The sequence below is a fragment of the Anser brachyrhynchus genome, assembly GCF_964034855.1.
Source record: "Anser brachyrhynchus genome assembly, chromosome: 1".
NCBI classification, from domain to species: Eukaryota; Metazoa; Chordata; class Aves; order Anseriformes; family Anatidae; genus Anser; species Anser brachyrhynchus.
Genome location: NC_137694.1, coordinates 107,111,891 through 107,131,886, shown reverse-complemented (window position 1 = coordinate 107,131,886; position 19,996 = coordinate 107,111,891). Strand labels below are relative to the sequence as shown.

General features: G+C 35.7%; 1 protein-coding gene across 1 annotated transcript in view; it reads right to left on the bottom strand.

Annotated features, from left to right (window-relative positions):
* USP25 (ubiquitin specific peptidase 25) overlaps positions 1-19,996 on the bottom strand; it is a 461,260-nt gene that overhangs the window by 44,529 nt on the left and 396,735 nt on the right. Inside the window, exon 38 of the mRNA XM_080562087.1 lies at positions 473-18,860. The gene's annotated coding sequence lies outside the window, so the exon portion shown is untranslated. The remainder of the gene's footprint in view (positions 1-472; positions 18,861-19,996) is intronic.

Below are 19,996 nucleotides of genomic sequence, written 5' to 3'. Positions count from 1 at the left end.
CATATAACTGCAATTTCTACAAGTTAAAAGTTGAAAACACACAAAGCAAAGAGGAAATGCAAGTACTGGATATATTACATGTTTCTGGCTAACTTTAATATACTGTATTGCATGGCATAACACTTCATAATAAAACGGTCTTGTTTTGCAGAGCATACTCTCAAAGGCTCTAGTATATAGAGGTGATAAAAATTATTTGCAAAATGCATGCAAATGAAAATTTATCATCTGCTTGCTACTTTCATGTTATTTTCAAATGGCACTGTGCCTTCCCATTTTTTCTGCCTTAAGGTTAACACCACCAAATTAAGAGACTTAAGCAAGATGCTCCATGGTAAGAGCCAGACATGTCATTCATCATAAATTTAACTAAAATTTTCCTGTTCCTGAAATTTTCATCAACATTCTTGCTTTTATTAAGTTTCTTCTCCTCTAAACTTGTCACCGCATTATCTGCAGCCTATTTACTTACAAATTTATAAATTATCTTGTCTCTTTGACTCTGGCTGGACACCTGAACTTCACAACCTTCTTTCTGCTTTGCTACTACAGAAGAAAATATTTTAAAATTGATAGCAAAAAAATGAGTAATGCACAGCAAATGTTCCTGTTCATGCAAGAAAAGCATTCTTCACAGACTTTAAGACCAGCTATTTCCTTAAAAGTGCAGATATTCATAAAGAGAAAAGGATGCAAATATAACAAATTGAAACAGCTACTGAAAATTCAAATGAGCATTTTCCAACAACTATTTTGCAGCATGAAAAAATCAAACATTGCAGACGGGAGCAACCCTTCTGTTGTTCATGGTGAAGTGCAATTGTGGCAGAATAAGCAGCATGGCTGTGGTGCCGGAGGAGGGCTGGGACTGACATAAACTCATAATGAGGCCAAAGCAAAAAGCAGACTCTGTCTTTATTCCACTTTTCTAAGAAACTTAGGTCCTTACGGGTGATCATTCAGGCACAGAAAGATGTGGCATTTTCTCCACAAACAACAAGACAGTACCTCAGACAGGTAAAAATGCTGTGGTGGTATAAAACATCAAACCAAACGTGATGATAGGAAGAGCATTGTCACACACATTTCCTTCAACATACTTGCTTCATCTTCTGTTTATTTCACCACTGTTATTCCATAAACATAAAAAAAGTTCAAATCAAGAGGTGAGGCATTCAATTCCCTCACATACACCAAATCCTAGACATACAAAAACTCTTCTTATGTGCTCTTAACCTCATTTGTCTCTTGCAGGCCTAAATGCAAATACAGACAAGCATCATCACAATTCATCAGATAAAAATTCTGACACACATATATTTCCCAAATTTAAAAAGCTGTAGTGCGTCACTCTTCTAAAAGCATAAGCAGCATGGCAGTTAGGTGTTTTTCCAGTTCTAGAGCCAAAGATACCAAACTTAGGTTCTTTTCATAAATCATTTATCCTTAATACATGATGGAATATCTTACATTGCTCAGTGTTAACTACTCTGCATTGAATCTTAAGTAATAGCTTGAATTAGATAATTTCTAAATACTGCCTACAGTTTCCATCATCTTGACCACTACCTCTGAAAACAAAAATCTGAAGTTACCTTGATCTAGTTCCTGGAAAATGTCACTGGAGGAGGAGGAAAGAGAACTAGGTAGCAAAGTGAGTAAACACCAAATAATTATTTACACTCCTTCTACTTCTGATTAATAAAACAATGTTGACATCTTTCACTAACATCTCTTCAAAACAAGGGCAAGCACAGCCAGAATATGTTTTACTAATTTCTGATTTAGCAGGATACTTAATGCCTAGACCTCTCCCAGTGTAACTCCCACGCCTATGCTCCCCTTCAAATATTGCTGCAGCGCTTAGCTGAGTTGCATGAAAACATAACCAGGGAACATCTTCACAACAGCAATTCTGTCCCAAGCTTCAAAATGAAAAGTTCTCATGGATATGGGAGCACACAAACATAACTCAGGGGAATGCACAGATGCCTTCCTGTTCCCAACTGTACACCAGATTGTGTAGAAAGGGTCCTCCACAGCCACTTATTTTCCTAGGACTCATTCTTGATCTGTATATAACCCAGGAAAATAAAGATGCTGCAAGGACATTCTTCATACCATTGATTTCTTAATGAATGATAAACAATTTTTATGTTACTCATACATACTTTTCCTATACAACCCTCTATGAATCCTGGTTGCTCAAGAACTTAAAATGAAATCGTATGCAGTGTTATTTGAAGGAGCATTTCCTTTAGCTGCCTTGAGCCAAAAGTAGCCTTCAGTAGAGTATGTGCTGTGTGTCATCCATCACTTTACTTGCTATAACTGAATATGGCATCACACCTCAAAATGCCACAGAGTAGTGTTCTCGGGCAAAAACAGAAAATAAGTATTTTTGAAACATTCTTAATTATTTCAGGAAGGAAGTTACATACATCTTTAGGTACTTATATTCTTACAAATCTGGACAGTATTTTCCAAACCATCACCTGCAGGTAGGTATATACGTGCACATATCCAAAAACACCACACATTTTTTTGGTAATTTAATTACAAAAATATGAGGCCTGTGCATGCACTTCTCTGGGTTACATTCTTAGCAGGTTGAGTTCTGTTAGCCAAAAAATCTGGGTAGGCCATAACTCTAAGTTGAAAAGAAAGAACATGTGCCTTATAGCCCAATGTAAGACGTGTTTTTGATTCAGCAGACTAAAGGATCAATTAGTTTTGAAGCAAAACTGATTAAAACTGGACAGGAAACAGTTTTTTATATCTCAGTTTTCAATTTCCCTACTGCAAATTTTAGAGTCAGCAAAATAATCTCACTTCAAATTGCACAAACCCTCCAATCTAGATTTTAAAATTTTTATATTGGAGCAATTAACTCTTTATACATTAAAATGTTTTAAATATTCATCCTACATTTTTTACTTCTTTGATATTTTTAGTACAAATGGCTACACTTTCCAATTTTGTAGTTTGAATTGGCATAATTTTGTGAGTAAAACCTATACTTCAAAACAACAAACATCCTCAGATAACCTGAACAACACAGAGACGGAGGCAGAAGAGATCAAAGGCATGGAGCCTTCTCGGAAGATTGAGCAGGCTATGAGTGATCAAAGGCAGGGAAGAGAGGACTCTGGATCTTAACTCCTGCTTCCACTATACATGTATAATTTACAGGTTATTGGATTGTGGGGAGGGGAACTATTTATACATTAAAAGTAGGTTACAGGCCTGAAAACTTATTTAAAATACCAAAAAAAAAAAAAAAAAAAAAAGGACTTTAGTCATTTAAAATGTCTAGGCACTATCTTTTGCAACATACTTTTCCAATATTTTTTCCGATTGGGAATTGTTCAAATGCAAGCAGCCTTGTTTTCAATGAATCAGCATTTTCTGACAAAATTAAACAAACAAAAAGTACACTATTGTTTTCTGGTGTCATGATAAAAGAGACATCATGTTGTTTGTAAGCAATAACTCACAGGAAAAATGGAAAATTCATGTTCCAATTAGAGCATTGCTACTTATGTTAGCTTGCTTTTCAGGACATATAGAGCATGTGTAACTCAAAATCTTCATCAGATTACATTTCCACATTATGTGAAATTCAAATTGGCACAGGGCACTCAGCAATAATATGAGCTTTCATGAAATCAGTTGAGTTTCTTTGCTACCAGGTCCTTGGTTACTTGGTCATTGTTCATCTTTATCAGAAGTTCAGTACTTGAGAAAATATTTCCAATTAAAACTTTGCTAAAAAAGAGGCAATTATTACACCAAAGTTTTGATTTGGTAAATCAATTAAGAACATTTTTTTCAAAAACTCCTGAAGTGCTTTATAGAAAATGAATATCAAACATTGTGTGTACTTAATAAACACACAAATTCAGCAGTCCAACAATTTAGTAATGACTCATGAATTCACATGATTTGTGACATCACAGCTCATTGAATTTCATATTACATATATCTGCTGCCCCAGAGAATAAATAAGACAGTGAATTTTATGTTAACATCACACTGCTTTCTTGATGGGGAGACAGGAGCTGCATCACAGCCAGCATTACCATAGAGTAGCTGAAAACACACTCAAGCTTAAGAGATGGTTTTAGTTCACACTTGACAGCCAAAGCTGCCACCTTGCACAAAGGGTAACAGACTACAAATAAGTGCAGAATGACTACTGGAGAGCTTGAAGTATACTGAACCACTGGGAAAAAAAAAAAACAACAACAACAAAAACACAGATAACATATTCCATTATTTACTGGTCTGAAATTCTGTTTATTGAATGCCTGAAGAGCACCAAAGAGATTTCAGAGGACCAAGAAGGGTCATGTACCTAGAAGGTGTTTTTATCTTCCCTAGTAATAAGCAGAAAACCTTTATTGTTATTTAGAAATTGTGACAAGAGTACTTCAATCTTGTTTCAACATCTTCCTGGAATTCTAAACTACTTGCAGATGTTTACATAGCCTTTATGGACTTAAGGACATTAAAGTGATTTTACTCTAAATTTGTATAATGCCTAGCTCTTTGGGATCAAAGATGGGAATTTGCATTCATTATTAAAACAACAACATGTAAAGTGGCCTTTATTTTAAACATGAGTAATCCAATATAGATATACTGGATTTTGATTAGTACTGGGCACATCCTGGCTTAATAACTAGGAGGCATTAATTGTTCCAGTGGCTCAGAGGTAGAGTATCTGCAGAAATGTGCAGTCTAGGTGGCAGGTACTGTCTGGTTTGCTTTCTAGAAAGACTTGGTTGTTGAAGAAGGTCAGTTTATTACACTGCCACATGACATTCATAACCAGGTGTATTCAAAGGGTAGGCAGCTTCAGGGTACATACACGGATGCTTCTAAAGATATTCTCATGCCCTCTTTTTTATATTTCTCCAATTGTAACAGGAAATTAAAGTGTACGAATCATTTCATCTACAAATACATTACTTTCAATTTGTTAACAGATGGTTCATTCAGCACAACTTCAGCAGACTATATTGGATTATATATCTGCTTCCTGAAAAGGTATTTTTCTAAAACACTATAGTAACCAACGCTTGCAGAACATGAAACATAGCAACCAGATTTCTGGAATGCGTTTCCGGATAACTTCTATCAAGCAGGGGAGAAGCAGAATGAAACATGTAGAAAATAGTCCTTTAGTTAAAATGCAGTTAAGTTCTGCAAACAGAATCTAGTTCTGTCCTCGGGGGATTAACAGCCATGGGACCGGGAATTTAAGAGAAACTTTCATAAAGAATGCCAATTTCCTGCATGATTTTTTACAAAATAAACTATAGAATGTCATGATGGCACAAAGTATGCAGTAAGCATGTCCTTGATTCAGTATGTCCAGTGATTAATCTGTTATTTCCATACTCTGGGAGAGGAGCTGATCTGTATCTACGCCTTTATCACGCAAATTCTTTTACTTGTATTCATATTTACTACAACTAGCCTTCTCACTGAAATTAGGGGAACCATCCATAACAATATAACCAAGCATGCACAAGTTTCTTGAGCACAGGAACTTTAAAAATCACAGCCACCTATAGCACATGCTGTTTTTAATTATGGAAACATAAAACACTAGAGCACTGGAAATCCCATTCTTCACCAAGGCCTTTAGAGATGACCAAACCAGTAGCATATAACATTAATATGAACTAAAACATCCATCAATATGTCACCTTTCACCTCAGATCAATATCTTCTGCTGATACCTACTAGCAACTTGTAGCAGTTTCAAATAAATAGCCAAGTGGCTCCTCCTATATATATGTGGGGAACCATATAATGTGCTTGCTCATTCCCCCGATCTACTTTCCCGTTTGTCAACTTCCTTCTGTCTTCAACTGCATCAGCTATCTTTCTTGTTCAGGACGTTCATGGGTGTCTCTATGCCTAACAAAGACCCTGGGATGCCCCAACAATCCAAATAAATAAGCAGAAGTACTGCTTTGCTCTCAAAAGATATGGCAACATAGTAGACTTTTTTTTTTTTTTTTTTTTTTTTTAAGGAATATAGTATTTGTATCAGAGAATCATAGAATGATTTGAATTGGAAGAGACCTTAAAGATCATCTAGTTCCAACTCCTCCTTCCATGGGTAAGGACATCTCCCACTAGACCAGGCTGCTCAAAGCCCTACCACCTCACCTTAAACAACTTGTCTGGGTAACCCATTCCAGTTCCTCAACACCCTCATCATGTAAAATTTCTTCCTAATATCTAATCTACTTTTTAATTATTTTTTTTATTTTTATTTTTAGTTTAAAATTATTACCCTTTGTGCTATCACTACATTTCCTGACAAAGAGTAGCTCTCCTGATTTCCTGTAGGCTCCCTTTAGGTACTGCAAGGCTGATATAAGGTTTCCCCAAAGCCTCTTCTCCAGGCTGACCAACCCCAGCTCCCTCAGCCTGTCTTCATAGGAGAGGTGCTCCAACCCTTTGGTGATCCTCATGGCCCTCCTCTGGACTCATTCTAATACATCCATGTCCTTGTGCTGGGGGCCCCAGAGTTGAATGCAGTGCTCCAGGTGGGGTCTCACGAGAGCAGAGAAGAGGGGGACAATCATCTCCTTCGCCCTGCCTCACTTCTTTTGATGTGGCCCAGGATATGGTTGGCTTTCTGGGCCGCAAGCACACATTGCAAGCTCATGTTGATCTTCTTTCTCATCAACCAACACTCCCAGGTCCTTTTCATCAGAGGTGCACTCAATCCATTCCCTTCTCAGCCTGTATTTATGCTTGAGATTGCTCTGGCCCAGGACTTTGCACTTGGCCTTGTTGAACTTCATGAGGTTCACACAGGCCCACCTCTCAAGCCTGCCCAGGTCCCTCTGAATGGCATCCCTTCTCTCCAGTGTGTCGACTGCACCACACAAATTGGTGTCATTTGCAAACTTGCTGAGGGTGCACTTGATCTCACTGTCCATGTTGCTGACAAAGATGTTAAACTGCACTGGTCCAACACGCACCCCTGAGGAACACTGCTCATCACTGATCTCCACTTGGACATTGAGCCATTGACCGCAACTCTTTGAGTGCAAACATCCAGCGAATTCCTTACCTACCCAGTGGCCCATCTGCCAAATCCATGTCTCTCCAATTTAGAGATAAGGCTATCATGCAGGACATTATCAAATGCTTTGCACAAGTTCAGGTAGATGATGTCAGTTGCTCTTCCCCTATTCACCAATGTTGTAACCCCATTGTAGAAGGTCACCAGATTTCTCAGGCACAATCTGCCCTTAGTGAAACTATGTTGGCTGTCACCAATCACCTCCTTATTTTACACTGTATACCTTTAGGTTCCTTAGGTGGCCTCAGACCTGATCTTCCTACAATGGGTGGTTCTTTATTCTCCCAGACCCTGACTGTGCCTTCTGGGGGTTGGACTATGTGGCTGGAGCTCTTGCCAGTGAAGACTGAGGCAAAAATTTTATATATTGTCAGTCATGATATAAATCCTAATCGCTAAGCATTTGTAAGCAAAATTTATTGTAGGAAATAAACATTTTTGCCAAACAAGCCTTTCTACCACAGCACTATTTCATTCAAACCTCCCCTTATGGTTTTCATTCTGAAAGCTCTTTTCTTTTGGGAGAAAAACTACGCATCTCAAACTCGTTTATAAAAAGTATTTTAAGTTATTTTGGCAACTCATCCCCAAAAGTCTGCATTTGTTGAGTCACTGATATGCGACCTAAGTCCCCTCATTACTTTTAATCTTTAAAAAAAATACTTATAAATGGTAATTCTTACCCTTCAGCTGTATTGTCCATCCTGAGCTACTCTGTAGATACTATAGTTTGTGCACATGCCCACACATACATAGCCAAAGAACGCTTGTCAAAATATTGCTTGGCACTGAGAAACGTGTTAGTCTCCTGAATACAGTGTATGACAGAGTTTCACCCCTCTCACACCTTTTCTCTCTCTCAGAAAGCTGTCCTTCGAATCATGTTCTGGAGCCAAGACCATAGCAGAGAGAGTGTGGATCTGTGGGCTTTATCAAAGAGAGTTATTTAGCCGATGAGTAGTCTTGTTTTTTCACCTGTGGTATTGTCTCCATGTTACTGTAAGAAACCACTACCAATAGAATACATACTTACTTCTCCTGGAGAGGAAGGATAATCTGTTCCTGATGTCAGGTTGTATATATCATGCAATTCATGAAGTTTGCCAAAATGTTTAGGTAGCAACCATACAAATTTCAGGCAAGTTCACACTGTGAATTTCTGAAGGTACTGTTCTTGTATGATGCTTAACAGTAGAGGTATCAACCTATTGATGGTATCTCTGGATGTGAATACCAGTCCACCTACACTGTGAGTGAAGCTAGACCATCAATAGTTGACCTCTAAAAGTTAAAAATTATTTATTTTAACTGTTAAGTATCTTATTTCACTCAAAGCAGTAAATAATGTCTCTTCTATCTAATGAATTACGTTGCTTTGCCTTTCCAGGATTTGTGAAAACATTATTTGGCATAAAATGATTTAGGTAAAAATCCAGACCAATTTTTGTAAGATATCTGGGTCTAAGTTCAAGTCCTGCATTGTTTTATGAATTAAAGTATTTGATGGGATGAACAATATAATTTCAAATGTGATGCTTTTTCCAGTTAAAGAAAAAGTTACAAAGTGAAATTTCCATTTCTTGTTTGACATAACTTAGAAATGTGTAATAGCTGTGAGAAAGACAATTGTCACAATTACAGAATAACCTCTAACACAAAATAAAAACAATGCAAAGAGATCCTGTTCTCACTAGGTAGGTTAGATATGGATTTAAATAAAATTATCAAGAAATTTTAAAGTCTGGTATCTTCAATGAAGAAGTATTCATTTAATTAGTTGGCCATTTTTTTTAACACATACTGTGCACAGGTATTATAAAAATACATATTGTGTATGATTTTTTTTTTTCAGAAACTCATTTATTCATTTAATTACTCTCTTAAAAGTAGTACAAGATCTTTACTTTAAAATAGAATTTTCTTGGAGCTACCTCCAGAAAATTTTAGGAAAAGTACATGAGAATTGCAAAGTTTTTTGAAATATCATAAAATTCCCTTTATATTTGGTGGAAAGAGTGCCTTTAATTGTTTGATATCTTTTTACTCTGTAGTGTTCAAATTGCCTCAGCCTCTGCCTGTTTATGCATTTTAAATCTCTAGCTTTTTCCATGTACTGAATGAACACTGCTTAATTTTTTAGCTTTTTTTAGCAAATAGGAATTGCCTGTTATTCCTTTAATATTTTGAGTATATTGTGCATGCAGGTTTTCTAAGTCTCTCTTCAGCACTGCACCACTAGAACACAAGGTAGCCAGCTCCCCAGCTACCAGAATTCCTTGCTGGACAGAACAGTGCTTTACCAAATGGAGGGCTCTCTCAAACTCCTCCTGCTCTGGAAACAAACTTACAGAATTGTAAAGATTATAAGATTTTGGAAACTTTTTTTCCTTCCCAAATGAAAAATGAGGTTGATTAAAGTCCACTAGCCAAAAATTCTGACCTTTTTTTATAGGTAATTATGTCTTTTAATAGTCTGTTAGACATTTCTGAACTACTCTTGAAAGAGAGAGCAACATTCATGGATCAAATGGCAGCCCCATTTAGTAGCCTTCCAAAAGTCTGCAGTGTCAGCCAACACATGCAAATCTGTTCTCTTTCACCTAACTGGATACGATTTTCATCATTATTGCTATTTCCTTCCACCTCTTTTATTTTATATTTCCACATGCAGAATTTGTTAACATTTAAGAAAGTTTTCACAGCTTCCCTGTTTCTCCTCGCCCAAACCTACAAGAATCACCATACAAAAGCAGAACACTAAGCAGCAGATGCTAATCCCATAGCTTAATGCACCACCGGAAAGTAATCAGATATTATGATGATAAGAGCAGTATAATAATCTACATGGAATAAAGTATTTTCATTGTTCATTTTTATCTTCTCTCACAATTTGGATTTCTGTGCTTTGAGGGAACTTATTTCCCAGGAGCACATCTATGATGTACTATTTAAATGACAGCATGGTTAACATGAATTCTTTTATTCTGTACAATCAAGTCTATTATACTGATAATATCGTACAACTTTTAGGAATATTCAATTGCTATTCAAATACTTAACCACATAGATACCTACTGTTTATTTTAATATAAAGTTTAATTAATCTCCTTGTTCCTGCTAAAATGCTGACTGTGAAAAAATTGCTCTATGATCTATATCATCTATATTTCATAACTTCTCATCACCAACCAGGTTTATTTGGATTATACCCAGCCACTTTCTCTTTCTTATTTACCTTTTCCTATTGGAAGCTAGTCTAATCTAAACACTTTCTTTCTCTTTTTCAGAGTGTTCCCTTCAAAATATCAAACGTACTTAGATGTCAAGATTTCTATCATTTTTTCACTTCTGATATCAGCGCTTCAGGAGTCCTTCCTAACTGGAGTAATGAAAACCTCAGCAGACGTATAACCAAAAATGTTTGGGTTTTGCTGAATCAAGGTATCAGACGATAAAATTTTATCATAAGTAACAATCTTTTATCTATATTCCACATGTATGTTTCCATTATTTTTAACATAAATCCAATAACTGTATATAATTATATAATAATATTTATTCTGAATTTTTCATTTTCCAGTGTAGCTTGTGATCCTTTCTCTGCTAGAAAAATGAGAACCTTAAAGTTACATTTAAAACAAATTTAGACAGAAAAACTTTAGAAAATGCTATGTTCCATAAAATATATTTTGTTCAGATTAGAGATAAAATCCAATCATTTCAATTTTGTAAAAGGATATCAATGCTACTTAAACTGTAAATATTGACATACCTGACTATGATGTTGCTAATCGCATTTTCATACTGTGTCCATTACAGCTATGTGCATCATTAGTACAGACTTATACTCAAGTCTATTAGTTAATTTATTAAGTATCTACGTAATACTTCTGACTTTCCCTGTAAGTAGATTTCCCAGTTTGATGTATTTGTTTTGTGCTTGTAGACAATAACTGTTTTTATATGATTCATCTAAGTGAATGCATGTGAATTGTAGCCTAGAGTTAGTTTCTGTACATATGAATAGAATATCAAGAATTATACACTGTATTTCACAATAAAATTGAATTTATGAAAATAAAGGGACTACTCACGTGAAAAAGTACATTCACTAGTAAAATTTGGAAAACGTGTTATCACCTTGTGAAGGATGACAGGAGAGGAGGGAACTGTTTGGTGCAGTGTGTTATACATATGGGTCTTCACCTGTCTTTCCTATCCCTTGCAGCTACAAAATGGTCATAGAGATCATGACTTTCCTGTTAGTACTCACCAAAAAGGCAGGGCTGGTATTATAACAGGAACAAGTTTTCAAATTTTCAGCAAGCTGCTTCCCTATAACGAACTTACCAAGCCTCCATGCCATGTAACCAACAGCAAGAAGAAACCAATCTGCCATATACTTTCTTCAGAAAAGCTCTTAATTTTGGATGGGGGGAAGCGAAATCATAGCACTTAATGGCACAGCTACAATGGCATTAATGGCCAGCCATGATCAGAAAATTAAAATACTAACATTTCAAATGCTACTAAGATTCAACAAGAACTGTGACTGCTTATAGACTTTGGCAATTTGTCTGTTTACTTAGTTGTCAAATGATAACATTAACATTCAGGTGTTAAGAATTGAAAATGTTTATAAACTAAAACAAACAGGAAGTATGTATTTGTGTCAGACAGACAGGGATGGGGGCAAGAGGATATGGCCTAAGTATTCTTTACTTTTTTTTTAAGCTGCTGTGGATTTTTTTTTTTTCTTCCCTCTCTTTAATATGAAAGTGTAGATCTAGACTTTTAAAGATGTACTGGAAGTGATTAGGGGAGTCTGACCTAAGTTGCTGATAAAAGTCCAGGGAGGAAGAAATCCACTGTTATGATTTAACAGTGCTGTTAAAATGGTGGCTTAGGTAGCTTGTGAGCTAAATACCACCACCACCAAAGCCTAAGCACCTAGACTTGCTACCTGCTTTCCAAAGCAAGTGACACTGTAATATGCATAAATGTAAGTCTGAAGTAGGAGTGCATGATGGACTTAACATAACCTGTTAAAAATTATTTTTGATATACTTGTTAGAGGCAAAATAAAGCAAGGCTCTATGCTAGAAAGTTATCAAAAGCAATTTAGAATCTGCCCCATAGGAGAAAAAAAATGACAAAAATATGGCTTTTTGGTACAGTTTGAAATATGCAATCAGTTTAAAAGATGCTGAGCACAAGATAAATGCAGAGTATGCAAGGTTCTATGAACCAAAAAGCCTAGTCACAGCATTATGACAGGTTTATGACATCTAACCATCACAGAAAGTGAAAATATAGGAGAGATGGCAGGTGGGAGGTAGTACTTACTTGATATTCAAGGAAAAATATTAATGGATGTGTATAAAATCTAACTATCTTTTAATGTGTCATGCTTAGGAATATTTGCATAATATTATCCTTTAAATTGCAGTGTGTACTCATTAATTTTAGTGTCACTCCCAATAAGTCTGGCATCTGTACATTCAGTGGGACTGATCTAGCACGCTTGCATCTGCTAGAGACATTTGGAGTCTCAGTTGAAGAAGTGGCTCCAAAGACATGAAGAAACATCAGTTTGTGGAGAAAAACTGAAAGCCTCCAAACAAATCATGTCCTAGGAAACTGTGTCCTGCAATAAGAAGGAATGCTCCAAGGCACCCTCCAAACTCTTCCCACATATACATTCCTTACAAGTTTTTCTTCTTCTGCATATTGCATGTTACATACATACGAGAAGTCCATACATACATACATACCAAGAATCTATGAACAACCAAAAGAACTCGGAAAGAAAGATGTACAAAACAATTATAAAATAAATCTGAGGTTTTTTTTTTTTTTTTTAAACAGAACAAAACAAAACTCAGCAATGAAGAACTATGAAGCAAAGCACATGCTCTGTTTTTGTCCTAAGTCCTTGGTATTATATACCTCATAGCATATTGCTTACTGCCTCCATTCTCTGATTTCCACTTCTCCCTAAGAATTACATCATTAGATAAACGTGAATTGTTGGCTGTAAGTATTTTTCTGTTTAAAAAAAAACCTTATGCTTCTTATTGAATAGAAATACACACACATACAAAAGAAAAAAAAAAACACAACAAAACACAGAGCTGTATGTCTGGTCTCATCATTGATGTGAATAAACTCTTTTCTACTAGATGGGTATTTTGGAATTTAGCTTGATGTCCATTTGCAGTGCACAGCAGGAATTGTACCACATGTCCTGTGAGACCAGGCTGACAAATCTCAAGCCTAACAGCTGATCTCATTTACCAAAGAATCACAATGGGGAAAGAAAACCCAAACAGGATTCAGAATTTTGTAAGGCAACACAAACAAGCAATCCAGAAGTCAGAGAAGCTCCAATGTAATGTTTTTCATCTGCTCCATGAGACACCATTAAGTGTACAGGCAACGAAACCTTGCAATAGTTGAGGCTTCTCTTGTGTTTACTCTTAAAAGTGTGAAGAACACATTACAGTCACTGATTCTCAAGGAGACCAAGACATACCTATGAGTATGCGTTGAAGTACCATCATTTTCTAGCAGGCCCCTGCCACATTAGACCTTCAGAACAGATTTAGACCTGTAAATGTGCCATTTCCTAGCTTTCATATGTTTCACTTTGTAATGTAAGTAACTTCCTTTTAATGTAATTTTTTACAGTGCAGTGTCTATTCAAGAAGAATTAGATATGCTTGCCAGAGAGCTTTTTTGTTGTTTTAAAACCATCGTGAGTTAACAGGATGTAAAACTTTAGAATATATCATCTTCAGACAGAACTAGCACACGAAACTTGACAATTTCACTTTTTTTAATCTATGATAGATGCTAGTGTTTCCTGCAAAGCAGCTGTAAAAAAAGATGAAAAATATTTTAACTCATTTTTAGGAAACATTTCCTCCTCATCCTTCCTACAGACATTTTTTCCGATTATTTGCTTAGTTGCATTCCAGTGAATCAGAAATCAAAGTTGTCAATAGTGTGTATAAACATCCCAAGAGAGGGTTAGAAAAATGAAGCTATTAAGGAATGACTAAGACAACTGTAGAACAGCTGTTCACTTTTGCTATATATTATGAAAATTAAACAAATATCTCTTCAGACATAAAAGATGCAGTAATAAAAATAACTTCCTTAAGATATTCAGTTCAAACTACAAAATACTACTGCTGGTATATTCAGAAGAATTTTCCCTTAAATGTTCCAGGAAAAACTACTTAAAACTAAGCCTTTGGACATATGACAGATTTTAAGATACTGTAAAACATGAAGCAAGTTAGTATCTCATCCAGTTATTCATTTTGAGAAAATGCCAAAGCCACAATAGTTACAGCTCCACTGTTCCAAGATGAGGCTTGTAGTTCACAACTCCTGTAATTTCTTACATACTACTGTCTGGAGGTGTTTGAGAAAGAAATACTTTACATACACTATCCTATTCTTACGCGCCTGACCAATTTTTAAAAGTAAATTTGGAGCTCTACAGAATTAAATTGGTGAAATGTTTCTTCTGAAATACTCACATGGTCTACTTCAGGTGAGTGAAAATTTACTGTTCATTTGGCAATTTCCTCATGAAAACAACAGAATGTAGAATGATGAACAAAGGCACAATAAACAATCACCTGCAATTCTTGCTTTAAAATGGTGTAAATTTAGAATAATTAGGAATGAATCTATTTTTCAGGCTTCCTCCTCCCTACAGCAACAATCAGAAGAGTGCTGTAAAAATTATGAGATTTATGAGAGGAAGAAGACTGGTTCTTACTTTTGAGTCTTGCATATTGCTTTCATAAACACTTTTAAAATATCCAAGATTTTGAAGTTATAATCGGTCTTTGAAAATGTCATCTGTAACTACTAAGGCTACAAAATTAAAGAGAGCATGAAAGCAAGAGCTCTTTCATAATCACATCCAACAGCTGGAGCATTAACAAAATTATCAAACTTTGCAAGATGGATGGCAGGAGAAAAGAGTTGCCAAGTTTGCTGAGATCATGACCCTGCAAGTGGCCTCCTGTGCTTGTACGAAGATTGGTCAAAATCTGTCCTGTCTGGAAACAAGGGCTTTCTCTGTCTGGATGTAGCTCCAAGACTGGAGCCTCTATATGCTAGCAATTTAATATGTGAACTTTGTACATGAAGTATTAAAAATATTTTAATTGGTTAGTTAGCTTGAGACTATGATACAGTTAAACTTTCCTAGGTCTACAGACATAGCACAGAAAGAGACACTGTATATTCCACCGACACTAGAAATTATTGTTCAAGGCTTGTATTTCATTCAAAAAGGTCAAAAAAAAAAAACACATTTTCCTATAAGGAAGAAAAAAAAAGAGAATGCTTGGTTACAGAGTTACTCAAAGGCAGACAAAGCTGGGGATCCTGACTTCGTGAATATACACAATGCTGGGATCACACTCCCAACCCGCTAATGAAGGCAGGATTTTTCTTCTCTAATCACCTCTCTCAACAACTGCAGTGTAAACTCCTTCAGTCTTCAGGGGCAGCTCCTGGCAATACTAAGGTGCGATTTGCATGGAAAAGTCTTGATCTGCCATTACTGAAGCTGTTGTAACTGTGTGGGAGCAGCAGCTGACCTAGAACACACAAAATGTGCAATCGAAGTGTGGGGGAATTCCTGATGATAACTTCCTGCTGGGAAAAGGTAGATACTATCACCCTGAAGAAAGCCAGTCTGGAGAAATAAAAACCTCAGAGAGTTTTGTCATCCAAGTCACCCACAGGATTTAGTGTAGATGACTAGTAGCTATTACTACATAAGAAGAGAAAATTAGAGTGAATTTAGGACTTGTTAATTAAAAACACCACAAATGAAGATCTACCGATGAAGTAAACAGAAGTTCAGGGGTCTTCTGTAACTGACATAAACTGAAGAGAAACACCCTTTCGGGTACTAAAATGCCACATTAATTACAGTGAGTTACACAAGCAATCTTTTTCTCATTACTTGTACTAAACTCCTCCATATTCTTGCACACCCGAACTGAAAAACAAACAGCCCTTCTAAAGAATGGCTTCATTTAAGGCCTCTCTCAAAATGTACACATTCATATACTTTTTCATTGATTAAAACAAAGGGACCACAAGAACAATTATTTGCTTCTGGGCATTATGAGTAATATCTCTGAATTAAATTATTTTCAATAGTGAAAAGTACTAGCACATGAATGAAATTGCCTCTTAAAAACCATACTGCCTTTTCAAGTACATTTTGCACTAGCCTGGAGATGTGCAGTTCTGAGTACAGAGGCATGAAAAAACCAATACTTAGCTGAGAATCTGCTTTTGTTTTTCTTCTGTCTGTTAAATATTCAAGTAGAAACAATTTCATCTGTATTGATTCTGTATGAAACTCAGCTCTGTGCACAGAAACAAGCACACAGTTTTATGACAGACAAGACTTCAAAATATCAGTAAAAACAGAAACTGCCATGCAGGATGAAACCTAAGGCTATCTAGTCCGGTATTGTCTCAGAGAGGCAGGACCAGGTGTTTCAGAGGAGGTTTGGCTGAAACATAATAAGGAGACAGTCATTGGTTTATTTTATTCTGGCTCAAATATGTTTTGGTTTACAGTTTGTTTGTGAACAGATCTCTGTATTTGAAACTTGAGCAGTGAGTGATTAGTTGGATCACATGGTATTATTCAAGCATAACACTGGCAATCAGATTTCCTATGTGAAAACTGTGAATCCAATTTTCATTCTCAATGACTGTTCCTTATAATGGGCTTTGTGTCTGCCAGTAACTTGATGTGCTAGAATAGTCTTAAAATGCTAAAAATTCTGAATGTTTCAGAGAGGCTCTGTGTGACTACCAAAAACTTCTCAATGAATTTTTATGCCACAGTTATAAGAGCTGTCCTGGTATATGAAGATTTTTTTTTTTTCCAAAATACTTATTAAGAGGTTTTAATATTTCATATAGATCATGAAGATACAGGATGCCGCCAGCAGAATAAAAAAAAAAAAAAGTGCATGAAATGTAGATTGAAAATGAAGTGATCATTTTCATGTTGCATTTTTATATGTTCACATGGAAAATATCTGGTCCACAATCTGTGTACTGCAAAGAAATTGTATACTAATTGTACACCAATACTTTTAGCAGGCTTTCAGGGCCTCAGAGAATACCAATAGGCTTGCAATCTTCAAAATATAGCTTTTTGTCAGAGAGCTAGTTATTGTAAGAACAGTTTTTGACAGTATCTACGGAAAATTTCTTTATTGCACAGCATTGCACTAGCAATACAATGCTTCAGTTTCTTAAGGTGCCCTATACATACAATAGTGGCTAAAACATGAAAAAATCTGCCTGGCTTAATGGTCTCTATAAACTAGGTGTCAGTTTCACTAATGTCTACTTGACAGAGACAGTGTTGGGTTTTCAGTCACTAGGCAATTGTTCACACTAACACAACAACAGAACAGGGGGTTGAACAAAAACATGAACAATCTTGAAGATACTTTGATTAACGTTTAAAGTGACAGAGAGATATTAAAGGTTCCAGATCAGAACCCATTTCATTACCAGTAGAAAAGATTAGCACTGAACTCCAAGATGAACCGCTCATCTTCAGCCATGTTTCGCCAAACCCTCTACCTCATCACAGACATATTCATAAGCTGTATCATCTAATTCATTTATAGAGATTTGTAGAATACGTACAAAGACAGATATTCTGTCCATGGAGCAGAAATATTTACTGTAGCTCTTTTTTTCCACTTTATGAAGGCAACAATCATCATCACCGAAGACAAGCAATTAATAAAGCTAGTAAGGTCAGTAAAGAGTTTATAACTATGTAGCTCCTTTTGGGGTCTGATCTCTGTCTTTAGACTTTTGTTTTTAGCACCAATTTCTTAAAAATTGATTTCCTTGACTGGCAGATATATTTGATCTGGAAAATACAGCCTTGGATTAGGTGATATTTGGAGGTGACGGCTGGCATAAGAAGGTTGGCAAGGTACAGAGAAGAAGTTAGAGAAAACAGTTTATTCACTAATAACGCAGTTTAGATGCTCCAGATGAACTTGACTTCATTACTTTAATAAAAGAACATGATTAGTTTTGTTAAAGACAGGCTTGAATAAATCTTACTGAAATATATTGATTTTCATTTCAGATAAAAATGATTAACGATACTTAGAGAAACAAAGATTTAAAGAATGAAATTAAATTTGTTATTTGAGCCATGATTTCTTTTCTCAGATTTTTCATATTGATGAGTAAATCAGTTATTATTCTAAATCAATCGAAGTATTACAATTTCATTATAATTTACATTTGAAAAGCAAGTGACATGACAAGCTTTTCAGAAGATGTCTATATAAGAAGAATAAGTACAGAGGTTGTCAATAGCCTTTTTTTTCTACGGCTGTTACAATTATATTATCAGATTTATTTATTGTCAATAATTGTGTCTTACATTTTGAACAAAATATAAAAATATTTTCAAGCATGAGTAAGGAAACTCGGAAGAATGACTAACGTGGACATGTGGAAGATCCAGAAGAAGAGGGCCTAGATGTGAAAAATGAAAGATGCAAATATAACTCCTTGATCATTTGTCCCATGTTACCCATCTTTTAATATGAAATGCCTAGGAGAAGCCCTTAAGATTAACATTTGAAATCACTAGGTGGTTTTAATCCAAGATTTCACTTCCTGATTGCAAGACTGATTGCAGACCGATCTGCAAAAAACATAAAAATAAAAATAAAAAAATCCATGAATATGCAACTAGAGGAATTCAGAAGACACCACTACCTGAGGTCTGTATCTAGTTTTTAAATGATGTGAAGGTATAGTGGGTTTAAAGTGAATTTTCAGGAAAAGATTTAAAGGGAAGAGATCTCTCCTTGGTGAATTGAGCTCAAGGAAGCTTTCTAGGTCTTGCTGGCACCACAGAAAAACCCTATGATAAGAAGATAGAATTATAAGATTATGAGACCACCTCTCATCTTAAATAAAGATGAGGTTAACAGTACAAATAAAGTGTTAGAGCTATAGAACATTACGACGTGAAACAAGTGAATGGATTTGATATGAACCCAAAGTACACGTTTTTTTATTTATTTTTTGCCCATATTTAGTTATTTTAACCATAGCTAAGATGAGTCTATGGAAAACCACCAGAACTGTAAAACTAATGGAAACGATCTCTGTAAACAAAACAGTCCACATGAAATAGTATCGCTAATTCACTTTGTCCAGTCTATTCTCTCCCAAAAAGGTATTGATCACTCAAGAAGAAATATCAAAAAATGATGGAATTTGGTATATGTAACGTTAAAGCTAAACCATGTTAAAGCTCCACGCAAATAAGCCCAACTCCATCATCAACACTGATAACAATAAAAGAGCCAAAAAAGTGTTTTCTGCCAACTACAGCATACAACAACAGACAATCAAACCACAATTCCATAGGTAAAAGATACACCTCAGTGTACCAATCTATAGACAGTAATATATAGACAGCAATATTTTAAGTTGGTTCTTTGACTTGGCTTTTCAGTACCCAGTGTTGTTGTTTTGTATGGCCTTTTTTTTTTTTTTTTTTTACTGCAAAACTGATCATTAGAAGCAACTTCGTTCATTTCAAGGTTGCATTTTATTAACTTCTGCTCTACAGAAATGGCATTCATAAATTTCCAAAGTCACTTCCACTTTCCACCAGCCACTCTACTGTTGCTGTTCCATTCCTGCCTGTGTTGTTAAAATATTATCTCTGGAGTTCTCAACAGACAATCCTGTCTGCAATGCTGGTACCCAGCCAGGCAGAGAGAGACTGATAACACCCAGCAAAAAAAAAAAAAAAAAAAATCCATT